This window comes from Gopherus flavomarginatus, chromosome 3, assembly GCF_025201925.1.
Source record: "Gopherus flavomarginatus isolate rGopFla2 chromosome 3, rGopFla2.mat.asm, whole genome shotgun sequence".
NCBI classification, from domain to species: domain Eukaryota; kingdom Metazoa; phylum Chordata; order Testudines; family Testudinidae; genus Gopherus; species Gopherus flavomarginatus.
The window spans coordinates 182,656,192-182,669,995 of NC_066619.1; the positions used below are offsets into that span (position 1 = coordinate 182,656,192).

At 43.5% G+C, this 13,804-nt stretch overlaps 1 protein-coding gene across 13 annotated transcripts in view; it reads right to left on the reverse strand.

The window, feature by feature from the left end:
- The window catches only part of PRDM5 (PR/SET domain 5), a 144,100-nt gene that overhangs the window by 100,567 nt on the left and 29,729 nt on the right, over positions 1 to 13,804 (reverse strand). Inside the window, exon 1 of one of the 13 annotated variants that reach the window (XM_050946438.1) lies at positions 7,033 to 7,097. The exons of 11 other annotated variants lie outside the window; for them this stretch is intronic. The gene's annotated coding sequence lies outside the window, so the exon portion shown is untranslated. Of the gene's footprint in view, positions 1 to 6,641; positions 6,717 to 7,032; positions 7,098 to 13,804 lie in introns of those variants that run through there. One more of the 13 variants, XM_050946439.1, reaches the window with a different exon arrangement.

The window sequence follows — 13,804 nt, forward strand, 5'->3', positions numbered from 1 at the left end:
CCCTCCTTTCTCCTCCCCCTCCCCTGCTTCCCGCGAATCAGATGTTCACGCGGGAAGCCTGGGACTCGGGAGGGCTCAGAAGCAAGAAGCAGCTTGGCAAGGTAAGCTGGGGCGGGGAAGCGAGGAGGGCTCCAGGGAGGGGTGGCGCGGCCTAGCCCAGTCTTGCTCCGGCCACGAGCGCCCCAGCTCCAGGTCCCGGCCCGGCCAAGCGCCCCAGCTCTGGCCGCAAGTGCCCCAACTCCAGCCCAGGCCCGGGCCTGGTTGAGCCGCTCTGGCCTCGGGCTGGGGCCAGAGCTGCTCCGGCCTCGGGCTGCTCAACCAGGCCCGGGCCAGGCCAGGTCCAGGGTGCTTGGCCGGAGCAGGACTGGGCTAGGCCGTGCCTCCCTGAAGCCCTCCTCGCTCCTCCGCCCCAGAATACCTTGCCAAGCCTGGCTCCAGCCAAGCGGCTCTCCCCCGGGCCTGGTCCCTGCCAAACGACTCCGGCTCAGCCTCAGCCTGGTCCAGCGCCCCTGGCCCAGCCTCCAGCACGGTAAGGAAGCAGGTATGGGGTGTTGGAAGAGGACAGGGGAGTTCAGGGGAAGTGGGTGGACAGGGGTCAGGGCAGTCAGAGGTCAGGGAACAGGGGGATTGAATGAGGGCAAGGGTCCCAGGGGGCAGTCAGGAAGGATCAGAGGTTGGATGGGGTGGTGGGGGCCAGTGAGGGGCAGGGGTTCCACTTCCAGGAGCAGTCGGGGACAGAGAGAAGGGGTGGTTGGATAGGGCAGGGGTCCTGGGAGGCCATCAGGAATGAGAGGAGGGGTTGGATGGGGTGGCAGGGGGCAGTCAGGGGACAGGGAAGGGGGGTAGGGATCCGGGGGGGGGGATCATCGAAGAATGTGGGGGATTGGATGGGGCAGGAGTCCCAAGGGGGGGGGCATGACCCCCTCATGGGGTGAGGAGGAGGGGGGAACCGGTTGTTAATTTTTTGGCAGCTCTTCACTGTGTAAAGGTGAGGTACCTCTGCCCTCCTCTACCATCATCCTCAGCACACAAAGAATTTTAGGGCTGGAAAGTGACCCACTCAGAAATTAGGAAGTGCTAGAATGAAAGTAGCCTGTGCAACCCAAGCTATGCCTTATAATACAGCCTTCACTTACATGGTTACATAGCACTTTTTTCCACAGGACCCCAGCCTTCTTATTGAATAGGCTTTCTACTCTGATATAAGCTTAAACTACAGAATTACAACAGACACACTCATAAAACACACTTATCTTCAAGTCAAATCCTCAGCTGGTGTAAATTATTGTCGCTATGCTGACTCATACTAACTGAAGTTCTAGCCCAGATACTGTACCTGATTTAAAAAAAAAAAAAAAAGCCCCAAATTATCTCCAGAAGCATCTGGAATGAACAGTAAGCTGCCAAATAGATACATGCGCTAACTACTCTGTGTCTCACAATGTTTACTTAACCCAAGCTTATATATATATATATAAAGCCATTTAACAAAAGCAGCTGTCTCCTCATAAGCTGATCTACTAGGCTGCCTTTTCTGCTGTACATAAGCCAAGTGCTTTGGGTGCTACCCAAGGCAACTAAAGGAGAATCATGTTTACCTAATGAAGATTTCCAAGTGCTGTCATAAATCTTAATGCTTATCTGATTAACATCCAGTATAGTTAATAGAACCTTCTTTATAGTATATCTAGATTGTAGCAAGCTTCATAACACAAGGACAAGATAATGATTTCTAATGTTGTGATATGCTAAGATTAATTTAAACTGTCAACAGGAATATAGTATTTCTAATACTTCAGAAGGTCCGTAATATATTAAAAAAGTAATTTTCATACAACAGTGAAAACTACTTAATTCAATAAACTAGATGTAAGCAGCAGTCTTCAAGGACCAACCTCATTTTTTGCCCTTTTATTAGTGGAAGCATTTGAAAAGAAATCTAATTACACATTTTGTTTTCAAGATCTGTATTTCAAAGTGCAATCTAAGCTATCCATTTACCATCCTAACTCTTGCCTACATCTAAGAGGTGCTGGTTTTTATATAACACTGTCATGTGCTTCAGAGAACTTTAATTTACTACAATGTAAGTTAAAACAAATATATCTTCTGTAGCTTTGATTTGAAGTAAGGTAAAAAGGACTCTCTCCACTCTTTGTCCGCAAAGACAGAATGCGAACACTGGAAGATCCTGTCTTTATACCATTGTCCAGCACAGCCCAACTCATTCTAAAAGCAAGGCAATTTTACACACGTAGGTGAAATGTACCTGCTGTTTCTTATAGGGGAAAGTATACCTCTGGAAAACAAAAAGAAAAAAGAAAACACCCATAAATGAAGTAAAATATACGATTTGCTTACACACCAAGCATTTAATACTCATATGAAGTATCCGCTATTCTGCCTTTAAAGAGTGTATTCCCACTGATGTTTACTAAACATACAAATACTGTGGACTACAAGACATATTTTAAACTTCACCACTCAATTGCAGAAACTTCCTCCATCCTTTGTTGTTGACTGTTTAGATTGAAAATTCTTCAGGGCAGGGGCTCTGGACCAGATTTTAAAAGATTACAGGCAACTAGTGATGCAAATAGGTGGCAAATAGGAAACTCAAAAGCACTCAGATGCCTAACTCCCATTGAAATCAACCATTAGCCACCTAGGTGGTTTTGAAAATCCTGCTAGACATCTGCATCTTTAGTCTCCTAAATACCTTTGAAATTTTGACCTTTTGTCTTCTTATCAGTCTGTACAACTAGCACTCTATGTGCTAGACAAATAATTATTACTGCAAGTAACAATACATATTACAGGGACTTAATCTGCAGCTGCTCCACATACAGAATTTCCAGGGAAGTCAAGGGTATAGTAGTAAGAGAGCCTGAAACATAAGTCATTGTAGCAAAGGGCTGCCCTGGTACGAGGCAGGACCTGCTCACAGAATCTGGCAAGAACAGGGCTGATATTGCAGAAATACACATTCCTAAAAAGTGCTAGTCACAAAGTTCTCACGCAAACACATCCCGATATCAAGTGGTCCAGAACATCCTGATACCAAGGATGGTACAAACACATTCCCCAAGGATAACAAGAACACACTGATCCCTCCTAAAAGATAAGGTCAAGGATGACAATATGTAATAAAAATGTTTTAAACAAACCAACAAGTACAAGGTAATGAGTAATAATTAGCCATGTCAGGAGGCAGTAACTATATCAGAGAGGCAGTACTAACTTGTTTGTATTAGAGTATAAAAATGTATCTCAAAAAAAGTATCTTCCTCTGCCTGGAAAAAAACAAAAAAAAGTCCTGCCATGCACTAAGCTGGTCCGTTGTTAAGGGCACACATGTATTAGTGGTCTGGTAAAGTCTGCAGGATACTAGTACCATGCTTCATCAACAATAAACATTGTCTCTCATCGGGCGGTTCACTCAAGGTCTGCCATAGACTCATAGACTCTAGGACTGGAAAGGACCTCGAGAGGTCATCGAGTCCAGTTCCCTGCCCTCATGGCAGGACCAAATACTGTCTAGACCATCCCTGATAGACATTTATCTAACCTATTCTTAAATATCTCCAGAGATGAAGATTCCACAACTTCCCTAGGCAATCTATTCCAGTGTTTAACTACCCTGACAGTTAGGAACTTTTTCCTAATGTCCAACCTAAATCTCCCTTGCTGCAGTTTAAGCCCATTGCTTCTTGTTCTATCATTGGAGGCTAAGGTGAACAAGTTTTCTCCCTCCTCCTTATGACACCCTTTTAGATACCTGAAAACTGCTATCATGTCCCCTCTCAGTCTTCTCTTTTCCAAACTAAACAAACCCAATTCCTTCAGCCTTCCTTCATAGGTCATGTTCTCAAGACCTTTAATCATTCTAGTTGCTCTTCTCTGGACCCTCTCCAATTTCTCCACATCTGTCTTGAAATGCGGTGCCCAGAACTGGACAGAATACTCCAGTTGAGGCCTAACCAGCGCAGAGTAAAGCGGAAGAATGACTTCTCGTGTCTTGTTTACAACACACCTGTTAAAGCATCCCAGAATCACGTTTGCTTTTTTTGCAACAGTATCACACTGTTGACTCATATTAAGCTTGTGGTCCACTATGACCCCTAGATCTCTTTCTGCCATACTCCTTCCTAGACAGTCTCTTCCCATTCTGTATGTGTGAAACTGATTGTTCCTTCCTAGGTGGAGCACTTTGCATTTATCTTTATTGAACTTCATCCTGTTTACCTCAAACCATTTCTCCAATTTGTTCAGATCATTTTGAATTTTGACCCTGTCCTCCAAACCAGTTGCAATCCCTCCCAGTTTGGTATCGTCCGCAAACTTAATAAGCGTACTTTCTATGCCAACATCTAAATCATTGATGAAGATACTGAACACAGCCGGTCCCAAAACAGACCCCTGCGGAACCCCACTTGTTATACCTTTCCAGCAGGATTGGGAGCCATTAATAACTACTCTCTGAGTACGGTTATCCAGCCAGTTATGCACCCACCTTATAGTAGCCCCATCTAAATTGTACTTTCCTAGTTTATCTATAAGCCAGCTCTCTGTGAAGGGCTGGGGCAGCACACACACAGCCAAACATTTATCAACATCTAAGGACACTGGTGACGCACAATTGCTGATCTGGTAAGTAACCAAGCTGTCCTCTGTACACTTTAAAAATGGACAGCACTTTTGGAGCTAACACATAGTTTAAGACATTGCTATGTGACTGTCATGATGCATGGCCTCCTCTACCCAAGAGGGGAGCCGTGGTGACTCTGCGAAGTGTGGTCCAACCAGGAAGTCTGATCCATAGATAAGACTGGGAGCACAAGGAACCCCAACTCCCAGCATGCACCACAATGGCATTTCTGAATCAAACTAATTCAATTTTTGGTCCAAATATTTTGGGTTTTGATTTTTTACTCTAAATTTTATGTGGAAATTAAAATCCATTTTCCAACTTGCTCTATACATCCCCGTCTTCACTCTCAGGTAGGGTCTCTCCCATAGCATTCTAACAGGCTGGCTAACCTACACCCACTCCAAGTGGAACTCTTTCCCCCTCTAGCGATAACTAGGACACCTGTAGAGGCTGATGAACTTGCTAAAGCCTTGACTAACTAAAGTCTTTTGCTCAGGCAGCAGAGGTTCATGCTTTAAGAACCAAAAGGCCCAGGCTCCATCTACATGTCTGATGACCATGCAAGGTGCCATGCTTCATCTCCTCAGAGACACTATTTGCCTTCAGATTTCTGGGTGGCTGGTTTGAAGTCCCTCTTCTCTACCTAGCTTTGGAATCCCTCATTCATAATTGCACCCACTCTTTAAAGTCATATCCATGTTCACATCAGGTATGCCAGGCATTCCCTAACATGGATTTGGTGAGATTATGCTTCTTTTTGCAGTCTATATTTCAAAGTATGTTGACTAACATTCCAATAATAAAGCAAACATTAATGCTAATGCCAGTCTCTATTCCCAGGATTTGCCATGGGTGATCTGACCTACTTTTTCCTCCTTGAAAGAAGAGAGTATGTAATTATTTTTTTTTTAAACCAAAAAAATACAGATGATCCAAAGTCATGAAGATTAGCTCCCCTCAAAGTTTGCTGTTCCAGTTTGGATTCATCACTGATTAAAAGATTATTTTATTTAACTTAATAAGAAAGGCTGACTTATTAAGACATAAAAAGTACAGGGACGCTGCAACACAATACAGAGTTCAAACCTAAAACATTCACTGCCACAAGAAACCATCAAAATCAACACTTTAACAAGCCTTAAAGAGAATTAGATCTTCACAAGCTCAATCCTGCAAGGTGCTGAGCATCTCCTGGAAATGCTGAGTGCCCCAGTTCCCATTCAAGTCAATGGACATTACAGGAGCTCAGCACACTGGGGAATGGCACCTCCAGGAGATACTCAGGATTTTGCAGGATTGAGCCTTTAGGTTGGATCCAGTCCCTACTGAAAACAATGGAAAGACTCCCACCAACATCAGAGGCAGTTCTATAAAGCCTTATATGAACCGGAACCACATTTGAAGCTACAGAAGGAAAGATTAGGTCATCTTGATTCTTTGGCTGACAAAATGTGTTACAGTCTATCAAGGACTTGACTCCCGAGAAGCAAAGACAATACACAAGACATAAGAGAAGTCCCATTTACTTGCCCATGTTCTTAGTTACACATATGCTTAAGCGTTCTTGTGCAACAGGGCTTTAATTCCAAAGGGTAAATATTACCTTCTCCCCCCCCTCCACTCCCATTTCAAAATTACTCCCATAACTAGACCAAGAGAATCACCATTAAAAAGTCAGCATTTATCATAAAGTACCACCCAGATGGCAACAGTTTTTCCAAATAGTTGAGAGGAAATTACTGTGGTAAATGTAGTATTGATTGCAAAAGTTATTTTTTTAATTTCTACCTTGTAACACTGTAACACTATGCCTCAGCAAACAAAACTATTAACAGCAGCTAGACTGACCAACAAATAACCACCGACAGGCTTTTGAAAGCCATAGAGTAATAATGTGGGGCCTGATTCTCATTTATACTAATACCCCCTTTGCATCACTCTGGCAGTAAAAAGGGGTCTTAAAGTCAACATAAATTAAATTGACACTCACCTTAAGACTTCTCTAACAGCCACAGTGCTGCTAAGCGGCTTTACTGTTTCTCAGGCTCATATTCATCAAGTTTAACCCAAACTCCTATTGACATCAGACTACATTGATAATGCAGCTATAGTTTAAAAAACCTGTTGGAGAAAAATAGCTACTTCACTCTTCTAAAGCTGCCCGCTTTGTTAGCTCGTTTTTGTAAATAACAGAATATCTGAAAAGCACTAAACACGCTGTGTATTCAACAACTTGATAAATGTGTATGATCTTGGAATTAAATAATTCAGTCTTTTTTCCTAAAAGAAGAAGAAGAAGAAGAAGAAAGCATCAAGCAGCCATTTTAATTCTGTCCTCTGAGCATCCAGGGTGTTAACACTGTGTTAATTTTACTACTTACTTTGCATAACAAGTTAATCTTGTCTTTGTAGTTAAGACACTAGTAGATTTCAGACTTTCAATAAACTGTCCTGTAATATGTAAATTTATTAAGAAGCTTACCAGTTTGTCCTTGCTTTCCTTGTGTTTTCCCTCCACCCCCTGGCTTCACTCTCGCCTGTTAGACTGAGATAGTCCAGTTGCACTATATTTATTACAGTGTTGACTGATTCTCAAATACTAATCTTCCAGTATTACATTTGTTAAGTATGACTTTAAACCACTCTGCTGCTTCACAGTAAATACCTCCTTTCACATTAACCTTTGCCATTTCATTATTCTAACTCATAGTCTGCTGAGTTAGTCCAGACCACCACAATGTCTGGTTGTTAATGAACAAAGTATCTGAATTTAAAGCTCTGGTTGGCTATGATTCTATTTATAAAATAGTTTTGACATTAACAACCAAGTGGCTTTTGCTGCACAGTAGTCTACAGCAGAGATCATTTCACAAAATGACAATTAGCAAGCAGATCAATGTATGTGCACAGCATTAAGAATATTGAAAATACAATACTATTCCAGACTAATTTGTTTTTAAAGAGCTCCTATAAGATATTTAATAGCAGCCCTTTGCTTTTGATCATGACAAATACAATGGATTGTTTGGATTTCACAAGTCACGTGTGTCAGTTGCAAGGCATGGCCTAGATTCCAGTTCACACCATCAGGTGTTACTGTTGATGACACTGATGAAGATTTGCCCAGATAAATGCAATCCATGAGTAATGGCTCTATAGATGTATACTAACAGAGGATAAATGTTGTAACTCAATTGTCTATTGAGATTTTTCTGTGTTGAATTTTTCCTCTTTGGGTTCAGGGTAATGGAACAGACAACATTTCCTCTGTCACAAGCTCCTTTAATGGAATAGGTGAGAAAAAGCCTCCCACAATTCAATTCAGATTTGTAGAGTACACTGAAATGAAAATTGGTATATCCAGAAGTACACCCCAACCTTTCAGTCTGTTCCTGGTGCTCACATGCCAGAATTAGTTATTAAACAACTATTTAGAAATATTTTCTGGTTGTTGGACTCAAAAGAGTATCTAAGCATCCTATTTTATTACAGAATCCTAAACTCCAGCAATACCAGAAACAGCTTTTACCCGAGCTAGCAAATCAGGGACATAGCACAACCAGCTTACTTCAAAAAGTGCATCTTCAGGCCAGTAAATTCCCTTTATATGCACAAAAGGAAGCACGTTGTACAAATCTTAAAACCTAGACATCAGTGCTCTTAAGAGTGATCCTTCAACAGAATCATCTCAGGGTGAGATATTCTTCTGTATGTATTCCAGTTCACTCAGTGAAGTGGTTCATCTTATTTGTGTGTGGGGCACATATACAGAGTTCATCCCCTTTTAATTCCAAGACCATGAATTGCTCTACAAACACTGAATTAACTATCAGGCTCATTCTGTCACCTTTATATTGAGTAAGGCCTTATATGATACTACTCTGCAATAATTATCATGACAGAATCTGGTTCTGTGGTTTTTCCACAGTCTAGATCAAGAAGTTCCACCTATATTCTGTGAAAATTGAAAAGACAAGCTTTGCCAGTGAAGGGAGCTGCAATTTAGCATCTGTTTGCATTTCTGGTAATTCATGTGGGATATTGTAATTGACTTCAAAAAAAGCTACTGTAAAGTATCCTTTGCAATCAAAGTTAGGATAAGCTTATAGCAGTCGTGATACCAAGAGAGCATTCTGTCCTAAGACATATTTGCTCTCTAATTACCAGTATTCTTATATTTTATAGCTCATCGTAAGTACCAGCAACAAATCTTTATTCCTAACTATATAGTCTGAGGTAACGAAAAATCATCATTAGAGCATTTACCCATAGCACAATCTGAAAACTGAACAATGGGTTAGAAAGACAAAATTAAAATCCAGTAGTAGCTTTATAATCCCAACAAACTCCACAAGAACTCCTCCTTCTCATACAATAAAAATGTCTTGAGAGGTTAACATTATGAGAATTTCTATGTTTCACGAGGGTAATTACAATGTGCCAGTTAGAACAAGAGGTCTGGAACCCCATCTGAATTTAAAAAGCCCATTTTCTCTTGTTAATTAGAAAATTAGCCCTGTACTCTATATAATTATGACAACATATTCCACTTTATTCAATTGAACTATTAAGATTAGGATTCTCTTGTGTGTGATATAGATAATCTTTATTATGAATCATTTTAATGTTTTAATTGTTTTACTGCTTTTTCAGCAATGTAACTTCAGTAAAAAGTTTCAGTAATAGTAGCAGCAGCAGCTAAGTAACTGGAGTTGATATCAAAGTTAAATTCTCTCTGCTGATGTAAAGTAAGAAATGTCCTATTTGCAATGATTGCAAAACATGGTCTAACAGAGTATCATTGCGGTATCTTTATGAAGGCCACCACAGTTCAGGGAAACCACATCTGTATTTCCCCTCAGTGGTTCAGCAAGGGCACTCACGCTCAGGGTTTTCAATTCCCTGACCGTTGCCTTTCTGACTGGAGACCCACATCTCCCCCTCTTCTGACAGGGGTGCTTCCAAGCTGCACAGTTCCCTGGCTTCACTGTGTACTTCCCAGCAAAAATAGATTGCCCCAGGACACCTGCTTGCTTTCTCTTTAGAGATGGATAATAATTATAGTTGCTGCAAGTACCATACAGACTTCCTATGCAAGCCTACTTTATTCTTTAGCTTAAAAACATTACAGAAAAAAAAATATTAAAAAATAATAAACCTCCACACATGCTAACAAGCTTACCAGAATTAACCTTAACCCTAACATGAATTCTGGCAGGCTCAGTCCAACTGTCCATTTACTACATCAGGAAGAAAGCCCTTAGCCAGTTTAAAAACCAGGCTACTCAACCAAAAACCTTCTTTGTCAGTGGGTCCCGGGAGAATCCAGTTTGAACAAGTAGATGCATACCTTTCCCGGGGATGGCTTCTATGGAGATGTAACAACATGAGTCAATTTGCCTAATGACCCCCTGCTGTTTTCCTATTTACCCTCACCATGGAAATACATACAATTGTACAACAACACATACATAATTACATTTTTAGTACAATGAACTCCAAAGACTAATTCAATAAGGTTTAACTTAATTCAATAAAGTCCATTCAGGATACTGCAGGAAATTGTCAGTCTGTCACAACGGCTATACAGAGAGATATTGTATTTAGCTTTAATAATAAATAAGGGTTCCATTACTCGAGCCATTCCACAAACAGAACTCCCATTGATCCAGTGCCTGGAGTATCTACAGAAATTGGCCCAAAATTTGCATAACAGTAAAAACATTAGCCTACCAAAACATTTCCATATTAAAGGCGTATGGGTTGGTTCTCATGAATTACACTGAATGTCAGACCTTTGGCATCCTATATATTAAAGAAGGCTCCAATGCTGCAAAGACTTATGCACTGAACTTCATGCACTGAGAGTAGTCCCTTCAACTACTCACACTGTGTAACGTTAAGCACATATATGAAGTGCAGTACTGGGGCCTTAGGGTACAACAAATCAGTAAAACATCTGGGATTTTTATTATACCATTACTGATGATGCCCAAAGACTTATAAGGCAACTTGGAAACAGGAGCGCCCAGTTTACCTTGCATTATTTCCTATACCTCTATCATGTCCACTCTGTTTTCTCACTAACTTAAACACTCCCAATCTTTACAATATCTCCTAATATGGGAGTCTTTCCATGCCTCTAACCATTCTTGTCACCCATCTTTCAACTCCTTCCATTTCTCCCTGGTTTTGACACAGAGACCAAAACGAAATCCAATATTCAAGGCTATACAGTTTGCAAATTGTATAATATTTTCAGTATTATTTTCTATTCAATTATTTATACAACCTAACACTTTCTTAGGGTGTTTTGTTTGTGCAGTTGGTTTATTTAAACATTGTATACTGCAGCCAGCTCAATTAAAATGTCCATTCAGGGATGCCCCTCTTTTTCTGCTGAGTGGCTCGAGTTAATTTAGAATCCAGCAAAGGCCATGAGTTGTTCAAACTAGTCCTTCTAATGCATTTGTTTTCGAACTGCGGAACGTCCCCCCCCCCCCCCCCCGGGGGAGCATGACAAGGTTATCAAGAGGGCACGAGGAGGGGCACGGTGCTGGCTAGGTATCTGAGTCAGGGCAGGGCAACAGATGGAGACTGGGCAGGCAGTCTCAATGATTCGGGGGAGGACAGGGACAAGCAGCCCCACCCTGCCCCACTCAGCCTTGCCTTATCCCACTAGCAATCTGCTGCTCTCCCCCTCCTTCCTTCCCTGATCACTGGGGGTTCCCAGCATGTTGACCCCACTGCTGTCCAGCCCTGGCCTGGACACTCAGCTGGTTGCAGCCCCATATATTTTAAATCCTCTGGAGCTTGCGGCCAGGGCCGTCCTTAGGCATAGGCAGAATAGGCAGCAGCGTAGGGCCTCACACTGCCTGGGGGCACCACTCTGCAGGCAGCCCAGACAGTGTAGAAGCAGGGCTGCTGGGTCCTAGAGAGAGCCGAATGCAGCACAGTCTGAGGAATGGGATTGGCTGCTGGGGTCTCTGGGAAGGGGAGGGGGTGGGGGTTGGGAAAGGAGCTCACCTGTGAGTGTGACTCTTCCCCCCCCCGGCTGAGGTGAGGTAAGGCAGGCTCTGTGACACCCCTCTCTCCCTCCTCCCTCCCCTCCGTCAGGGCTGGGTTGAGTGAGGTGATGGTGGGGCTGAGGAATGAAAGTGAAAGTAACTCACTTCCTGGGCAGCGAGCCAGGACTGGAATGTCACACAGGGCTGGGTTGGGATTAGCCAGATGTGTGAAAAATCAGGATAGGGGATTGGGGTACAGTGATCAGATATCCCTATTTTATAGGAACAGTCCCAATTTTGGGGTCTTTTTCTTGTATAGGCTCCTTTTACCCCCCCACCCCCACCCATCCCTGTCCTGATTTTACACACTTTCTGTCTGGTCATTCTAGGTGGGGATAATTGGTGCCTATATAAGACGAAGCCCCAAATATCGGGACTGGCCCTATAAAATCAGGACATCTGGATCTCGCCACCCTAGCTGGGGAGCGCCTCTCCCCTGGGCTGGCAGCTGCCAGCGATCCATTTCATCCGGGGGGAGCTGCACAGGGCAAGATGAGCTGCTGTGGCTCCATGGGTGCCCCGTCCCTGAGATCAGATGCTGTGCTAACTTCACCATGGTCTGTTGGGCTGGCGGCAGTGCCCATTGGCGTGTGATTGGACCTGAGGGTTTGCTGCTGCTGTTGCCACTCTGCACCCCAAGAGGTGGATTTTGGGGTCCTGCAGTTTTCCACCTATCTCCTCCTCTACTGCAGCTGTTGGACCAGCAGGCTGGGGGGTGAGCCACGCATGAAAGCAGTACTGTGCTGCCATTTAGATGTCATTTAACAACTTCGTTTGCCAAAAATTCCTGCTAACAATCCTGAATCCAGTTTCAGTATATTTTTTTTAAAAAATCAATATCTTAGCCAAAAACAGAAAATTAAGTTGTTGACAATTATTAGTGACAGGTTTGGTTTGAGGCAGGGAGTGGGTCAGTTTTCTTCAGAGAAACAAAAAATGTTGACTGACTTTCCTATAGCCTGTTACTCCTGATAAGAGCCCTCCAACAACTGTAATATGCTCATCTCCTTACTAGTATATAAAGCAGGGGTCGGCAACCTACAGCACACGTGTCAAAGGTGGCAGGTGAGCTGATTTTTGATGGTATGCAGCAGCAGGTTGAGCGGCTCAGTTCATCACTGCTCTGGGATTCCGGCTGCTGCCCTATTGCCAGCTGGAATACCAGCCATCGGCCCCACTCAGCACCTGCTGCTGGCCTGGGGACCCCCAAGGAACCCCAGGCTGGCAGTGGGCTGAGCAGGCCAGCTGAACCACTCAACCTGCTGTCAGCCTGGGGTTCCATTCACTCAGCCGGCAGCGGGCTGAGTGGGCTGGTGGCGGGCTGAGCAGGGCCGGGTGGGGGGTTGAGTGGCTCAGTCTGTTGCCAGTCTGGGGTGCCAGCAGCACTCAGCCTACTGCTACTCTGGGGTTCCGGCTGCCGGCCCCTTGCCAGTCAGGAGCTCAGCTGCCAGCCCCACTCTGCCTCCTGCCAGCCTGGGTGAGCAGAATCCCAGGCTGGTAGCGGGCTGAGGGTGGGGGGGTTGGCGGCCGGGATCCTGGCTGGCAGGAGTTGGTGGTCAGAACCCCAGACCAGCAGCGGGCTGAGCAGGGCCTGGGATCCTTGTCTAGGGTTCCAGCCACCAGCCCGCTGCCGGTTTGGGGTTTCATTTACTCAGCTGGCAGTGGCCTGAGCAGGACCAGTGGCCAAGACTTCAGATAATAACAATAGTTTATTTATATAATATAGACATAGAGAGAAACCTTCTACAAACATTAAAATGTATTACTGGCACGAGAAACCTTAAATTACAGTGAACTTGGCACACCACTTCTGAAAGGTTGCCGACCCCTGGTATAGAGTGACCATACATTGTACTAAGATTCTCCTGCTTTTTTTTTCCCCTTGTGAGTCAGTATAACTTTTGCCAGCCCAGAAGTTGGGCAGCCAATGTTTTACGTTTTCACAATGTTTTCTCCAACTTTCATAAAGTAAATACATAGTTAATATGAGTTAAAAAGGCCAGGGACACTTCTTTGTGAAGAATCTGTACAGCAGATCATGCCCATAGATGATCCAGAAAAGAAATTTGAGGTTGGATTTTTTAAT